The 18581-nt window shown below is 38.9% G+C and overlaps 1 long non-coding RNA gene across 1 annotated transcript; it reads right to left on the reverse strand.

Annotated features, from left to right (window-relative positions):
* Positions 1–8571: 8571 nt before the first annotated feature.
* Positions 8572–18122, reverse strand: LOC131355452 (uncharacterized). Its single transcript, XR_009204866.1, has 3 exons — positions 17451–18122; positions 8809–8917; positions 8572–8724 (listed from the first exon to the last, which is right to left on the reverse strand). It is a non-coding gene; the product is annotated as an uncharacterized LOC131355452 (long non-coding RNA).
* Positions 18123–18581: the final 459 nt, after the last annotated feature.

The following is an 18581-nucleotide window of genomic DNA, read 5'->3' on the forward strand; positions in this document are numbered from 1 at the left end:
ACCTGCAGCTTAATTCTTTAGACTCACAGTAACATAGACCAAAAGCAGTTAAATAGGCCAACACAGAAGGGATTAACCTGCAGAATCCTCAGTTGTTTCATGATTTTAATAAAGAAAACAGTATACATGTATCTTTCCGTGGTTGTAACTGTCCTTAAAGTCACTTTGGTTCTCCAAAAATGTGTATAGTCAAAGAGATTATTGTGTCAGCATTTATATTATATATTTTTATACTGATGTATATGTGCAAAAGACACACTTGAGACAATATACAGTACCATGCAAAAGTATTCACCCCCTTGGCATTTTTCATGTTTTGTTACATTATAACCTAAGTTAAGTTAAATGTTTTTTTAATAGTCAAAATAGTCTAAGTCGGTGAAGTGAAATGTGAAAAATATATATAAAAAAGGAATTTTTAAAAATTAAAAATCTGAAAATTGGCGTGTGCATATGTATTCACCCCCTTTGCTATGAAGCCCCTCAAAAGTTCTAGTGCAACCAATTCAATTCAGTTCAATTCAATTTATTTTGTATTGCGCCTTTTACAATGAACATTGTCTCAAAGCAGCTTTACAAAAGAAGAAAACAAAGAAAGGGGAGGGGAAAATGAAAAATAATAATAATAAATAAAATAAAAAATAAAAAATAACTAATTAACTAGAAATAACAATAAATTATTAAATTCTATAATTAGACTATTTTATTTTATTTTATCCCTAATGAGCAAGCCTGTGGCAACGGTGGCAAGGAAAAACTCCCTGGGATGGAAAGGAAGAAACCTTGAGAGGAACCAGGCTCAGAAGGGAACCCATCCTCATTTGGGTGACACTAAACAGAAAATAATGTAACTGTAGCAGATTAATGTCCTTTCTACAACAGCAATCAATGACCCATGAGGAACTATTAGGTCATTGTGGTTTCTAAGGTCATTATAAACACTAGTTCTTCGCTGTCACGGGCTGACAGATGAAATGGCATATCTGTGATGGTGTGAAAGTCCCCAAGTGGCTCTGTCCATGGCTGTCTCCTGGCCCACACAGATCCATCCACAGCATCAGTGGGCACCATCAAGCGGCAAGACTCCACCATCGAGCGGCGAGACTCCGGGTGGAGACTCAGGGGTAGGGCAGTGGTCACACTGGAAATTGGCAAACACTGGGAGCTCAGGAGTGGGGTGTATAGCTCGGCAGAGAAGGTAGAGAGAAAAAGAGAAAGATATTAAATTTCTGATCATGTGATGCTTAAAGACAATGTAGAATTATGTGTAAAGTGCAGGCAGGGACTCTGGCAAGACTAGCTATGACAGCATAACTAAAAGGGAGAGCCAGAAGGTCACAGATATGAAGGCTTCCCGGGACATAAAGCATCCAACCACTTCACAGTCAGCAAACCTGAGCAACTTGCGAGGGTGGTAAGATGACAGCATCCAACACATCCCAGTACACCGAACACTCTATGCCCATGAACCTTCCAGATCTGCACCTTTACCTAAGTAAACTATACATTAAAAGCTTGACTAAACAAATTTGTCTTCAGCCTAGACTTAAACATTGAGACTGTGTCTGAATCCCGAACACTAATTGGAAGGCTGTTCCATAATTTTGGGGCTTTGAAAGAGAAAGCTCTGCCCCCTGCTGTAGCCTTTGCTACTTGAGGTACTACCAAGTAACCAGCACCCTTTGATCGGAGTAGGCATGGCGAATCATAAAAGACTAAAAGATCGCTCAAGTACTGCGGCACGAGACCATTTAGTGCTTTATAGGTCAGTAACAGTATTTTATAATCAATGCGAAATTTGACTGGGAGCCAATGTAGTGTGGCTAAAATAGGAGTGATGTGTTCATATCTTCTGGTTCTAGTTAGGACTCTAGCTGCTGCATTCTGGACTAACTGGAGCTTGTGTATGCTCCTACTGGAACATCCAGACAGTAAGACATTACAATAATCCAACCTAGAGGTAACAAAAGCATGAACTAATTTTTCTGCATCATGAAGCGACAACATATTTCTTATCTTAGCAATATTCTTAAGATGGAAGAAGGCTACCCGAGTGATATTATCTACATGAGCTTCGAATGAAAGACCAGAGTCAATAATCACACCAAGATCTTTTACTGCTGAACAAGATGAAACCAAAAGGCCATCCACCATTACTCTGTAATCAGAAAGCTCACTTCTAACTGCCTGTGGTCCTAGTACAAGCACCTCTGTCTTGTCCGAATTAAGCAGGAGGAAGTTAGTAGCCATCCAATGTCTAATGTCCTTTACACATTCTTCTATCTTAATAACCTGGTGTCTCTCATCTGATTTAGCTGAAACATATAGCTGTGTGTCATCGGCATAACAGTGGAAGCTAATACCATGTTTACGAATAATTGCACCAAGGGGTAACATATATAGGGAGAAAAGCAGTGGGCCTAAGACAGAACCTTGTGGAACACCAAACATAACCTTGGTATGCATGGAGAAGTCACCATCTAGATGTACAAACTGATAATGGTCAGTCAAATAAGACCTGAGCCAGGAGAGGGCTGTTCCTTTAACACCAACAACATGTTCTAGTCTATCAAGTAGAACAGTGTGTTCAATGGTGTCAAAAGCTGCACTAAGATCCAGTAACACCAGTAAGGAGACACAACCCTGATCAGAAGCCAGTAACAGGTCATTTACCACTTTAACCAGTGCTGTCTGATGATTTTGAAGAAGAAATTAGTGAAATTAGATCAGGCTCTTGAAGTGGAGTGAAGCACTCTAAGCTCTGATCAGAAATAGCTATATTATCTAAAGGATTATCTATCAAATAATATGGTTTTAAATTAATAGTCTGAATTTTTTGCCTGATATTGTCAATTTTTTCATTGAAAAAATACATGAAGTCATTGCTGCTAAATGTAGATGGTGTGTGCTTTTCTGCAGTGGTTTTACTCCTAGTTAGTTTTGCTACAGTGCTGAATAAAAATTTTGGATTGTTTTTGTTATCTTCAATTAGGGCAGAGAGATACAATGATCTAGCATTACTAAGAGAATTTTTGTATCTCAGAAGGCTTTCCTTCCACGCAATCTGGAATACTGCTAATTTAGTTTGACGCCATTTACGCTCTAGTTTCCTAGCTGATTGTTTTAAAGCTCGTGTGTGGTCGTTGTACCAGGGTGCTAGTTTCTTCTCTTTAATTTTTTTCCTTTTAAGTGGAGCTACAGTGTCTAGGGTGTTCCGAAATAATGACTCCAAGTAATCAGTCGCCTGGTCAAGTTCTGTAGGGTCAGAAGGTGAACCATAAACACACCTTTTCTGAAAGGCCCCAGAGGCTGCAACACCACTAAGCAAGAGGCATCACACCATGAAGACCAAGGAGCTCTCCAAACAAGTCAGGGACAAAGTTGTTGAGAAGTACAAGTCCAGGTTGGGTTATAAAAAAAATATCCAAATGTTTGATGATCCCCCGGAGCATCATCAAATCCATCATCTTCAAATGGAAAGAACATGGTACCACAACAAACCTGCCAAGAAAAGGCCGCCCACCAAAACTCACAGACCGGGCAAGGAGGGCATTAATCAGAGAGGCAGCACAGAGACCAAAGGTAACCCTGAAGGAGCTGCAGAGTTCCACAGCAGAGACTGGTGTATCTGTGCATGGGATCACAATAAGCCATACACTCCACAGAGCTGGGCTTTATGGAAGAGTGGCCAGAAAAAAGCCATTACTTAGTGTTAAAAATAAGAAGGCATGTTTTGAGTTTGCCAAAAGACACGTGGGCAACTCCCCAAATGTATGGAGGAAGGTGCTCTGGTCAGATGAGACTAAAATTGAACTTTTCGGCCACCAAGGAAAACACTATGTCTGGCGCAAACCCAACACATCCCATCACCCCAAGAACACCATCCCCACAGTGAAACATGGTGGTGGCAGCATCATGCTGTGAGGATGTTTTTCAGCAGCAGGGACTGGGAAACTGATCCGAGTTGAGGGAAAGATGGATGGTGCTAAATACAGGGAACCTGTTTCAGTCTGCCTATGATTTGAGACTGGGACGGAGGTTCACCTTCCAACAGGACAATGACCCGAAGCATACTGTTAAAGCAACACTCGAGTGGTTTAAGGGGAAACATTTAAATGTGTTGGAATGGCCTAGTCAAAGCCTAGACCTCAATCCAATTGAGAATCTGTGGTCAGACTTGAAGATTGCTGTTCACAAGCGGAAACCATCCAACATGAAGGAGCTGGAGCAGTTTTGCCTTGAGGAATGGGCAAAAATCCCAGTGGCAAGATGTGGTAAGCTCATAGAGACTTATCCAAAGCGACTTGCAGCTGCAGGGGTGTAGCCCCAATTTTTGGGCCCTATGCAAAGACATAGTGTAAGGGGCCCCTTTCCCATCATCTCATGATCCATGCTATTTATCACTTTTTTTTAAATAATAATATAAAAGTGTAGACACTTTACTCACTGATACAGTTATTGTTGTCAAATCAGTGATGTAAAATTGAAAAGAACATTATTAAAAAATTCTAATACAGTGTATAGTATAAAAAAATTCTTTGCATTGCATGCATGTTAATGTAGCACAGAAATAATTTGGTGTATAAATTGAGCTATACCAAGATAGGTATTGTTGGTCCTGGAGGGCCACTGTCCTACAGAGTATAACTCCAACCTTAATCAAGCACACCTGAACAAGCTAATCAAGGTCTTCAGGAATACTAAGGCTATAGACAGTTATGTTTTGTTTTTTCTTATTATTATTATTCTTCGTCTTAGGGTTGAAGCTAAAATCTACAGGACAGAGGCTCTCCAGGATTGACTTTGCCTAGGGTTAGGGTTAGGGTTAGAGACGGCCAGTGAGGATGCAGGTTTTCATTCCAACCAAGCAGAAGCTACACCTGATTCCAACTGGCTAATCAGTAGATCTTGACGTTCAGTAGACTCAGGTGTGGCTTCTGCTCAGTTGGAATGAAAACCTGCACCCACACCGGCCCTTTGCGGATAAGATTGGACACCCCTGCTATAAATAAAGCACCTCAGGCATCCCCTTATAGATAAAAATGACAACTTAATGATTTTTTTTTTTGAATTTTGTTTTATTAAGAGACACTGTGCTCGTTGTCCAGAACATTATTATTCTTTCAATCAGTAATATAAATAAATAAACACTCAAAATCACCACTTTGCCTTCTTTCAAAGCATGTCTGCCTAATTCAAAATAAATAAAATTATCAAATAATCAAAAGTGAAAAAGGCTGAAAAACTAGCAGTAGAACCTTGTTGTGATGGACCCACTGCTGCACTCTCTGAGACAGGGCCGGTGAACAGAGGGTTTCTCATTCTAATATTTTGAGCAAGATCCATGAAATCTGTAATGTACAGTACACACATCGATTTCATATTATTCTTCATATTTTATCTCTGAAAAATTGCCTCACATTCAAACACTTATTACTTGTTATTTAGAGTAAGCTAAGATTTTTAATTGCTAGCTTCGTAACATTGTTTCTCTTATCAAAAAACACGTTCTCACCTGCTCTCTTAGGGGGAAAAACTTGGGAGAAGTTGTTCCCCTTCATTTTGTTTCCTCTCTCTCTCTTTTTTGGTAGCCTGATTTTTGTTTGGACATTGTGCATATCACGGCATCGGTCTCGACTTGCCCGCTCGGCGCTCACTTAGTTCTGACTGCCGAATCCGCACCCTGTTCCTATAGGAGGTGTCCACACAAACGTTATCTTGCTATAACAGCGAGGATCAGAATACTGCATGCAAGCGCAGGCACTGTACACTCAATTTAACAATAATAATAATAATATTGATGCCAGGGCCCTATGCACTCAGTCACCCTTTTCCCCCAACTTACAACACCCCTGTGCAGCTGTAATTGCTGTAAAAGGTGGCTCTACAAAGTACTGACTTTAGGGGGGTGAATAGTTATGCACGCTGAAGTTTTCTGTTATTTTGTCCTATTTGTTTTGCTTCACAATAAAAATAAAAAAAATCACATTTTCAAAGTTGTAGGCATGTTCTGTAAATGAAACGATGCAAACCTTCAAACAATCCATTTTATTTCCAGGTTGTGAGGCAACAAAACATGAAAAATGCCAAGGTGGGTGAATACTTTTGCAAGGCACTGTAAATAATCCTCGAGACAAAAACGAGAGAAAAAACAAAGAAACTTTGTGTAAAGACATGTGCAAAAGATTTGTGTATATATGATTCAATTCAATTTACATTTGCAATTTTACAGTAATACAATTTATCTATTATGAGCAAAGGCAGAGGCAATGGTGGCAAGGAAAAAGTTTCTGAGACGATATGAGGATGAAACCTTAAAAGGAAACAGACTTTATAGTGAATGTAACTGTATGTTATTGTTACGGCTCAAAGTTGTGTGATGCCTGTGTGGACGCTGTCTCTCGCTTTTGCTCTCTCCCTTGCCTACTCTCTACTTTGCTTTGATCTACCTCCGGGAAAAAGAGGACAGTTTAGTTACCTGAACTTCATTGTGCTACACATAGAGAAGCAGCTGTGTATAGATACACTAGGATAGGAGCGAGCGCCACTCTCTGTATGTTTTGTTTGGTTAGTAAGAATAGTTAGATAGGGCGTGAAAACGCCGAAGACTTTTCTTTTCCTTTTATTTTCTAGATAGATTAGAGGATTGTGGCGAGTTAGTTTGGTTTTGTTATATTTCTTTCTTTTATTTGGCACCGCTGTTAATCCTCTCTTTTCCCGTGTTGATTATAATATAAATCTAAGTTGTATGTAAATATATATCTATATATTTTTCTTCTGTTCCAATTCCATCGTGGACAATAAATACTATATTTTATTTTTGCTATAAAGTTGTTCTGTTGTCAATTACTACCAACCTTCACTTAAATGAGTCACAAATTAAATGTTACTTCTGGTACCCTTAGACCTACCATCTTGAAGTTGTAACATTTAATAGGGGCTCGTCCGGGATCATCAATTTTATGATACCTGGAATTGTGATCATTTTTGTGTGTGTGTTGGTGGCAATTGACATTGGTGCGTAAAGTGTGCATGTACGTGGTAGGATATCTTGTTGCTTATCTAATTATTCCTCGTGATGGAGGCTTTTAGTTTGCAGAACATTGTTCTAAACCCGACACTAGAACAACTTGATATTTGTAGGAAACAGGATTTATTTCTGGTAGCTGACCACTATCAGATTGCGGTGAATATACAGAGTCGCAAGGCAGAAATAAAGGATAGAATATTGTTGAGTTTGAGTGAGAAGAATATTCTTCCCTTGTCAAGTGCTGGGGATGAGACTGGTGAAAATGTTGGGCGTGAGGACGGTGCTATAGCGAATCCCAGTCACGGGGCTGAGGAGGATTTGTTGGGTGGTCAGGCTAATGCTGACGTGGAGGGGAAGTCTGGCTTGCCACTCTTTGATCCGCTCTCCCCGATTTCCTCTAGTTCCAGAGGGGATGCACGACTGAAAGTCCGCTTAGCCCGTTTGCAATATGAGGCACAGGAGAAAGCGCAAGCACGTCAGGCTGAACTAAACATGAAGTTGGAGATACGTAAACTCGAGATTGAGGCCGAAAAACAGGTCAAGCTAGCTAGATCTGGAGGCGTTGAGGGTTACTTCCAGTTCAGCTGCGCAGCCGAGCCCAGCTCTTGCCTCTGATGTTTCTCCGCCCATTGATCCATCCCAGAGCACGTTTGACATTAGTAAGCACATTGCATTAGTACCTCAATTCAGAGAATCTGAAGTAGATTCCTACTTTTGCGCATTTGAATGAATAGCCACTTCTCTTCGTTGGCCTATGGAAGTTTGGTCATTACTTTTGCAATGCAAGTTATTTGGTAAGGTTCAGGAGGTTTGTTCCACTTTGTCAGTAGAGGATAGCCTGAATTATGAAAGTGTTAAGTCTGCAATTCTCCGATCTTATGAGCTTCTTCCGGAAGCTTATAGGAAGCGGTTCAGAGGACATAAGAAAAATTCTAACCAGACATTTGTTGAATTTGCGAGGGAGAAAGGAATTTTATTCAATAAGTGGTGCACAGCTATTAAGACAACTGACTTTAACTCGCTATGGGAGCTGATGTTACTGGAGGACTTTAAAAGTTGCTTGCCAGAGCGAGTTGTTGTTTACCTTAACGAACAAAAGGTATCCTCACTGTCGCCTGCAGCTGTTCTAGCGGACAAATTTGTGTTAATGCACAAGAACGTCTTTACACCTACACGCTTAGAAAAAACCCAACCTGCACCTTATGCACAAGCAAATTGTTCCAAATCCACTCCAGCTCGAGAGGAACGCGAGTGCTTTTACTGTCACAAAAAGGGTCATGTCATTGCTGATTGTCCAGTTTTAAAAAGAAAACAGCAGCCACAAGTGAAAAGCGTAGGATTTTTTAAAAACTCAAACTGCTTTTAACACATCTGATAAAAGAATTGATGACAGCTATCGACCTTTTATTCTGGAAGGATTAATTTCCTTATCTGGAAGTCCCGAGGATCAGATAAAGGTAAAGATGCTTCGAGACACTGGTGCTATGCAATCCTTTATTGTTGCAGATAAATTGCAGTTGTCGGATGACACATTTTGTGGTTCTAGTGTTATTGTACAAGACATTGAGATGAGCTGCATCAAAGCGCCGTTACATCGCATACATCTACAGAGTGATCTGTGTACAGGATTTGTGAGAGTAGCTGTGCGTCTGTCACTTCCTGTGAAGGGCATTGACTTCATCCTTGGAAACGACCTGGCAGGAGGAAAGGTAATGCCTGTGTTAGAGATTGTTGATAAACCAGATTTGTACTGTCACTCGGATTTGTCTGACACTTACTCTAATGTTTTCCCCGCATGCGCAGTTACTCGCACTCAGGTGCGCAAGTTTGGTGATGTAGTTGAGTTGTCTGATTCATTCTTCTCTCCGCTCCTTACTGGTGAGAAACCTGTTAATAATGAGATGTCTTTAGAAAAACAAGTAGTTACAAAGAGCCCTGTTGTAAATGTGACTGAAAGCGACATGTTGCAGTTACCTGTGTCACGAGAGAAACTTGTCATTGCGCAGAAAGGGGACAAATCTCTTATTCGCTCTTTCAATTCTGCTGTTTTGTCTGATATGTTGAAAGTTTTAAAAGAGAGAATGCTGGCTGTTGAATCAAGTCCGAAAATGAACATATTAGATTATGTTAGCAAATTTCGTGATCACTTACTCTCTGCGTGTATCCTACCTAAAAACACTCTGGCCGGTGTACAGAAAGGTATGAAGCAAAAATACAACCAGAAGGCTGAAGGCTGTCACTCATTCTCTCCCGGTGATGAAGTGCTCATACTTTTACCGGTGTCCGGTTCGTCTCTCTCTGCTCATTTCTGTGGTCCCTATGTAATAAAAAAGAAAATGAATGAGACCGATTACCTGATTTACACACCTGATAGAAAACGCCAAACTCGAGTATATCACGTTAATATGTTAAAAGCGTACCATTCTGGAGAGAAACTGAAAAACGCATTTGTGCCAACTTCAGACCCTGCTGTTTCTGCCACTGTTGCAGTCGCGGAGATGCTCTCTTCCGAGACTCCAGATGCTGGACTCCTCAGCAGTGCATGAGGTTAGCCAATTCAGAGATCTTGAAAGATTTAAGTTCTTACCTCCAGCATTTGCTTGCCAACCAGCGGATGGATATTGCTAAATTAATATCTGAATTTGAGTGTCTATTTAGCGATGTTCCTAAACAAACAAATGTGTTAAAACATGATATTAATGTGGATGGCGCTCGACCCATAAAACAACACGCTTATCGTCTAAATGTGGTTAAAAGATCCATTATGCGTCAGGAAGTAAACTATTTCCTAGAAAATGATTTAGCCAAGCCTAGCTCTAGTCCCTGGAGTACCCTGTGCCTGTTAGTGCCAAAATCAGACAGATTTTGTACTGATTACCGTAAAGTGAATGCAGTCACTGTTCCAGACAGTTATCCGTTACCACGCATGGAGGACTGCGTTGATAACATTGGTTCTGCATGTTTTGTAACAAAATTAGACATGCTTAAGGGTTATTGGCAAGTCCCGCTTACTTCAAGAGCTTCTGACATTTCCACATTCGTAACTCCAGATTCTTTTCTTCAGTATACGGCCATGGCTTTCGGTCTCCGAAACGCACCTGCGACGTTTCAACGTCTTGTGAATATAGTGCTAGCTGACGTGCCAAACTGCAGTGCGTATCTTGATGATCTTGTGGTTTATTCTATGACCTGGGATGATCATGTGGCTTCATTAAAGCGTGTGTTTCAGCGACTTTCTTCTGCATCACTCACACTGAACTTAGCAAAATGTGAGTTTGGCCAAGCGACTGTCACATACCTCGGTAAGGAGGTTGGACAGGGCCAAGTCCGCCCAGTCGAGGCGACAGTGACCGCTATTTCGCAGTTTCCAGTTCCTACTACCTGCCGAGAACTACGGAGGTTCTTGGGGATGGCCGGTTACTACCGCAGTTTTTGTAAAAATTTCTCTAACGTGGTTAACCTGTTAACATCATTGCTTAACCCGTCTACACCGTATGTGTGGTCTGATGCATGTCAGAGTGCTTTTGATTGTGTAAAAACACTTTTGTGTAACGCCCCTGTTCTTGCAGCCCCTGATTGTACCCTACCTTTTAAGCGAGATTGATGCAAGCGCTGTTGGTTGTGGTGCCGTGCTTCTTCAGGAGGATAAATGCAGTATTGATCATCCCATTAGTTACTTTTCCCGCAAATTTAACAAACACCAACTCAATTACTCTACTATCGAAAAAGAAACCCTTGCTCTGTTGTTCGCTTTGCAACATTTTGAGGTTTATGTTGGTTCTAGCAATCTACCTGTTGTGATACAGTATATACTGATCACAACCCTCTTGTGTTTTTATCTCGGATGTATACCAACGTCTCATGAGATGGTCTCTTTTGGTCCAGAATTATAACCTGGAGATCCGACATAAGAGGGGTATTGATAACATTATGGCTGATGCCCTTTCTAGGGTGTAATTTTGTTTTTTTTGCTTAATTTAACAAACGGGTTTGTTCTTAAGGGTGGGGGTGTTACTACGGAAGCCCAGAGAGGCCATGTGATATTATTTTTTTTTTGCTTTTGTTTTCTCGTGATCACAAGATAACAAAAGTTGTTTTCTCGTGATCTCGACTTAATTTTCTCGTGATCTCGAGATAACAAAAGTTGTTTTCTCGTGATCTCGACTTAATTTTCTCGTGATCTCAAGATAACAAAAGTTGTTTTCTCGTGATCTCGACTTAATTTTCTCGTGATCTCGAGATAACAAAAGTTGTTTTCTTGTGATCACGACATAATCAGAACCACGGTGAAGTTAGTTTGATATTCGGAAATTAGACAGACATTCGGAAGCGCTAGTTTAGGGACCGTCGACAAATTTCTGTACAACTGAAATGTGGTACTTGTTACTTAACTGACTACGTTCCCCAGTTATTCTAATTTCTTCTTAAATATACATATGGCATGCAGCATTGCAAACAGCATTTGTTTATTTATAAATAAAAATTGAATTAATTGATAGTATTAATTATGTATCATGTGAATTAATTTGCTATTATTAATTTATTTTTTAATAAAAAAACTATTTCTTCAATAGCTTCTAGGTCATGTGACCCTGTGACCCAAATCTAGTACCAAAATGATCTACTTGAACATCTCCACAGGGTACACCTCTTTGTTATTCCAAAAATGTCTTTTTTTATTTTTATTTTTATTTTAATTTTTAAAAAACACTATTTCTTCAATAGCTTCTTGGTCATGTGACCCTGTGACCCAAAACTAGTACTAAAATGATCTAATTGGACACCTCCACAAGGTACACCTCTTTGAATCCCAAAGAATCTCTTCTTTTATTTTTATTTTAATTTGTATTAAAAAAACACTGTCTTTAATAGCTTCTATGTCATGTGACCCTGTGACCCAAAACTAGTACTAAAATAATCTACTTGGACACCTCCACAAGGTACACCTCTTCTTATCCCAAAAAATGTCTTCGTTGATTTTTATTCATTTGTTTATTTTCTTCATTTGTTTAACTCCTTTCTTATATAAACAAACAAGTCATTTTTATCACGATTACACACCGTTTTTTATTGTTATTACACAATAGTCTTCTTAAAGAATGGTATTTAAGAATGTGCATCAGAGGGACAGGAATCCCGCGACGACTCGCGACATTGCGAGTGACGCTCTCATGCAGGAAAGACGAGACCAGTAGGCGGCAGTCGTGTTTCATGTACATTGAAATCGATCAACATAAGGAGAGCAATTGGCGTATGATATCAAAGTACCACAAAAGCTATTTAAAAGCATTATCCATTATTTTAGTACTAGTTTTGGGTCACAGGGTCACATGACGTAGAAGCTATTAAAGAAATAGGTTTTTTTTTTTTTAAATAAAAATTAAAATAAAAGAAGAGATTTTTTGGGATTCAAAGAGTTGTACCTTGTGGAGGTGTCCAATTAGATCATTTTGGTACTAGATTTGGGTCACAGGGTCACATGACCTAGAAGCTATTAAAGAAATAGTATTTTTTTTTTAAATAAAAATAAAAGAAGACATTTTTGGAATAACAAAGAGGTGTACCCTGTGGAGGTGTCCAATTAGATCATTTTAGTACTAGTTTGGGGTCACAGGGTCACATGACCTAGAAGCTATTGAAGAAATAGTTTTTTTTAATTAAAAAATAAGTTAATAATAGCAAATTAATTCACATGATACATAATTAATACTATCAATTAATTCAATTTTTATTTATAAATAAACAAATGCTGTTTGCAATGCTGCATGCCATATGTATATTTAAGAAGAAATTAGAATAACTGGGGAACGTAGTCAGTTAAGTAACAAGTACCACATTTCAGTTGTACAGAAATTTGTCGACCGCCCTTAAACTAGCGCTTCCGAATGTCTGTCTAATGTCCAAATATCAAACTAACTTCACCGTGGTTCTGATTATGTCGTGATCACGAGAAAACAACTTTTGTTATCTCGAGATCACGAGAAAATTAAGTCGTAATCTCGAGAAAACAAAAGCAAAAAAAATATCACATGGCCTCTCTGGGCTTCCGTATGTTGCGGCCCAAAGTTGTGCCTGTGTTTTTTTTTTTGCTCTCTTTCTATCTCTTCCCGCTCTCACTGCCTCTTAGGTTCCCCACCCCCTGGAATCCCATTCGTCAGGGGAGACGTCTATCCTTGTTAACCTGCGTGATGTATCCTCTAGATTAGAGGATTGTGGTGAGTTAGTTTGGTTTTGTTATATTTCTTTCTTTTATTTGGCGCCGCTGTTAATCCTCTCTTTTCCCGTGTTGATTATAATATAAATCTAAGTTGTAAGTAAATATATATCTATATATTTTTCTTCTGTTCCAATTCCGTCGTGGACAATAAATACTATATTTTATTTTTGCTATAAAGTTCTGTTGTCAATTACTACCAACCTTCACTTAAATGAGTCACAAATTAAATGTTACTTCTGGTACCCTTAGACCTACCATCTTGAAGTTGTAACAGTTATATTCTATAACTATTGTGTATGTGTGTTATGCAACTAGGTCTCTTTTATTAAATATATCACTTGTTCACTAATGGAGCCTTGTGTGTAAAACTGTTACAGTTTTTTCATATCAATACCAGTCCAAAGCCATCTTCAGTGGAACCATTCTCAGTAATCTCATGTATCTCCAGTCTGTGCTTTCCCAATCATGAGACTCCAACTGGAATTGGGGCATCAGGATGAATAAGGTAGCTCTGGAGAACAGCAGGTATCAGGGCCACTGGTATCAGCACATCATTATAAAATTAGAAATCCTACACTCTTCTTCTACCCTCAAGTATACTCACACAATCAATAACTAATTGCTAATTGCTTGTCGTCCCTTCAGAAAAATGGATGGAGGTTGGAGATAAATTTCTGAACACTGTATATTGGAATTACCATGATAAAGGTGTGGAACCGCATGGCTGAACCTCTTCTGTAACAGGTTTTTGTACAAAGCCAAGTGTGAAATGACTTACTGTGGTACGCCAATCCCACAATGGGATACTGCTGAACAAATACTCAGTAACACCCTCTACATGTGCCTTGATTATGGCACATTAAACTGCTAATCTATAACAAGAGTCATTAAAAGTATGTTAGCATATGGAAAAAACATGACTGACCAAACTGAGCAAATTATACAAGTGGATTACGTGCTTACGTTCCTAAGGTTCTCTAAACTATCTCTAATAATATTTCATTATTGTGGGCAATACAAGAAAAAAATATTCTACAGCCCCACTGACTCAGCTGAACAATTTGTTTTTGGGATAAACATGTTATTATGTTTTAACACACTTCTACTGCCAAAGCTCTTCATGCTGCCTGGACCTGACTGATTAATCGTAGGATTTCTTCAGCAGGGGGGAAAAACTTTCTTCTTCCTCTTTCTAGATACACAAAGGAAAGGAAAAGTACATGAACCCTTTTAGAATTGCCTGCATTTATGTAAGGCATACATATGTAATGCATATGGCATATGTAAACAGATTGATTACTATATCTAAATTATAGTAATCAATCTGTTTTTACTAATAACACTAAATTAATGTATTCTTCTGGTAGATAAAGCTGGAAAGGGTTACAAAGCCTGTATAACAGTGTAAATTTGTTGTCCCCTCAAAATAACTCAACACACAGCCATTAATGTCTAAACCGGTGGCAACAAAAGTCAGTACACCCCTAAGTGGAAATGTCCAAATTGGGCCCAAAGTGTCAATATTCTGTGTGGCCACCATTATTTTCCAGCGCTGCCTTAACCCTCTTGGGCATGGAGTTCACCAGAGCTTCACAGGTTGCCACTGGAGTCCTCTTCCACTCCTCCATGATGACATCACAGAGCTGGTGGATGTTAGAGACCTTGTGCTCCCCCACCTTCTGATTGAGGATGCCCCACAGATGCACAAAAGGGTTTAGGTCTGGAGACATGCTTGGCCAGTCCATCACCTTTACCCTCATCTTCTTTAGCAAGGCAGTGGTCATCTTGGAGGTGTGTTTGGGGTCATTATCATATTGGAATACTTCCCTGCGGCCCAGTCTCCGAAGGGAGGGGATCATGCTCTGCTTCAGTATGTCACAGTACATGTTGGCATTCATGGTTCCCTCAATGAACTGTAGCTCCCCAGTGCCGGCAGCACTCATGCAGGCCCAGACCATGACACTCCCACCATCATGCTTGACTGTAGGCAAGACACACTTGTCTTTAGTAGAGGCTTCCTTCTGGGACGACAGCCATGCAGACCAATTTGATGCAGTGTGTGTTGTATGGTCTGAGCACTGACAGGCTGACCCCCCACCCCTTCAACCTCTGCAGCAATGCTGGCAGCACTCATACGTCTATTTCCCAAAGACAACCTCCGGATATAACGCTGAGCATGTGCACTCAACTTCTTTGGTGGACCATGGCGAGGTCTGTTCTGAGTGGAACCTGTCCTGTAAAACCGTGGTATGGTCTTGCCCACCGTGCTACAGCTCAGTTTCAGGGTCTTGGCAATCTTCTTATAGCCTAGGCCATCTTCATGTACAGCAACAATTCTTTTTTCAGATCGTCAGAGAGTTCTTTGCCATGAGGTGCCATGTTGAACTTCCAGTGACCAGTATGTGAGAGTGTGAGAGAGATAAGACCAAATTTAACACACCTGCTCCTCATTCACACCTTCTTTGCCATGAGGTGCCATGTTGAACTTCCAGTGACCAGTATGTGAGAGTGTGAGAGAGATAAGACCAAATTTAACACACCTGCTCCTCATTCACACCTGAGACCTTGTAACACTAACAAGTCACATGACACCGGGGAGGGTAAATGGCTAATTGGGCCAAAAAGTGGTGTACTGACTTTTGTTGCCAACGGTTTAGACATTAATGGCTGTGTGTTGAGTTATTTTGAGGGGACAGTAAATGTACACTGTTATCCAGGCTGTACACTCACTACTTTACACTGTAGCAGAGTGTCATTTCTTCAGTGTTGTCACATGAAAACATATAATAAAATATTTACAAAGGGTTGTACTCACTTTTGTGAGATACTGTGTATATATATAATAGAGAGAGAGAGAGAGAGAGAGAGAGAGCTAAAGACTTGAAGAAATCATTGGAACTGGTAAACATCTCTGTTCATGAGTCTGCTATAAAGAAAACATTAAACAGGTATAGTGTCCATGACAGGACACCACAAAAACCCTTTCTGCACCTCTCAATTTTGATAAAGACCACCCTGACACTTCAAAACACTGATGAAAATAGGTTTAAGATGTTTGGAAGAGTAATCCAAAATTCCTCTTGAACATTGTACATGTTTAATGTTGGAAACATTGTTTTTTTGTGATGAATTTCCAAACTTGTACCACAGGCTTCTTTCAGTTGTTGTTTGTTTGGGGGAATTCTAACTTCAGTTTTTCTGCTAATTCTTCAGACACACAGTAACATAGATCAAATGCATAGAATAGAACAATGCAGAAGGGATTAACCAGCAAAATCATCAGTTGTTTAGTCTGCTTAATAAGGAAAACTGTTCATATGTGTCTTTCAGTGGTTTTAACTGTCCTTACAGTCACTGTGGTTCTCCAAAATACTACAATGATACTCCACAGCAAAAAAAGAAAAACATCTGACAGATCAGTGTGTTCAAAACGTCAGGTCAAGTGCAGCATATTTCTATCTTTAACTATAAACATGTTCTTATGCAGTATTTCCAGATAATTAACAAAAAAATACAGACTCTGAAAATAAATTAAGAGGCAATAACAGTAAGTAAAAAAAATAAATGGCACATTTTGCCCCATACAGACAATAAATATCAGAAAAAAATGATCATAAACCATGTCTAAACTCATAGTGTATAATTTCTTTTATACACCACTTATAAATATAATAATATAATATTATTATTATAAATAATCCCCAAAACTAAGACAAGGGGTAAAAAGCATTAAAAACAAGAGGGCAAAAACACAGTGACTCAAAAAAAAAAAACGATATGTGTACATAATGAAAAATCACATTGAATTGGTCTTAAATTATTCAGTTTAATTAAAATCATTCATTTGTATAGTTTTAACAATGGATGCCAAAAATGTATCAATTTATTCCTAATGTGCCAGAGGTGACAATGGCATGGAAAATCTAAAACGATATGAGGAACTTTCTTTTTTCTCTTTTTTTCACATTCACAAAACGTTTGAAATTTTAGCTCAGTAACTTGATTAATGAGAAGCAGCGCTGCTGATATCCACTTCCAGTTTCCATACACAACTCTCTTGCAAATATATTATGTCAAGAACTCATAAAAGCTTGTAATACCTTCAGATAAACGGAAAAGTTAAAGATAAATTTATGAACGCTGTATATTGGTGTGGTCTTTTGTCGCAGGTTTTTGTACAAAGGAATGTATGAAATGACTTACTGTGGTACTCCAGCTCCACAATGACACACAGCAGAACATAAACTCACTAACACCCTCTATATGCGTCCTGATTATGACACATTAATGTTCTAATCTACAACAAGAATCATTAAAAGTAAGTTAGCAGAGAACGAAAACCATAAACTATAAACTGGCCAAATTATACATGTAATTTAAGTGCTTATGGTTCTCTAAAAAATCTCTAATATTATTTTATTATTGTGGGCAATACAAGAAAAATATATTCCACTGGATGTACTGTGTTTAATCCTCACAGCACCACTGACACAGCTGAACAATTTGTTTTTGGGATAAACATGTTGTGATGTCATAACACACTTGTACTTCCACTTCTACTTCCATAGATGCTGTCTGGACCTGACTGATTAATCGTGGAATTTTTTCAGCATGGGGACAACTGTCTTCTTCCTCTTTCTACATATACAGTGGAAAGGAAACATATATGAACCCCTTTGGAATTAACTTAAAAAAAAAAAACAGGCTTGATCTTTATCTAAGTTACAGTAATCAATTAACAATCTGTAAATTATTCTTCTGGTAGATATTGAATATATCTTCAAATATTCATACTGTAGGTTGGAAAAATATAATTCAACAAAAGCTAATTAGAGTAGCTGACCTGGCATCCAATAAATGAGACGACATTCTAGGTGTGGACTAGAGCTACATTGACTTATAAAAAACATGAAATGATTTCACAAGATACAAGATTCTTAGATATTCATCTGTCCACTATTAGACAAATCTAACAGTATTTCCAGATAAAGACCAAATAATAGATATTAAATAGAGTTTTCTGAAAATAAATTAAGAGGCAATAATAGTACAAAAAATGCACATCCGACACATATTGCCTCAAACAGATAATAAATATCAGAAAATATTATGAGAATCAAACTCGTAGTGAAGAATCTAACCTCATAGTGTATCAACACACTTTCTTTTATACGCCACGGCACTTCCGTAGCAGGTTTTTGTACATCAGTTAAATGTGAAATGAACTACTGTGGTATACCCCCACACAGTGACACAAAGCTGAACTAAAACTCACTGACTTCTTCACCTTGAATACCAGTGCAGGATATTCTGAAGAGCCTTTGAGCTTTTGTG

The sequence above is a fragment of the Hemibagrus wyckioides genome, linkage group LG07, assembly GCF_019097595.1.
Source record: "Hemibagrus wyckioides isolate EC202008001 linkage group LG07, SWU_Hwy_1.0, whole genome shotgun sequence".
NCBI lineage: Eukaryota > Metazoa > Chordata > Actinopteri > Siluriformes > Bagridae > Hemibagrus > Hemibagrus wyckioides.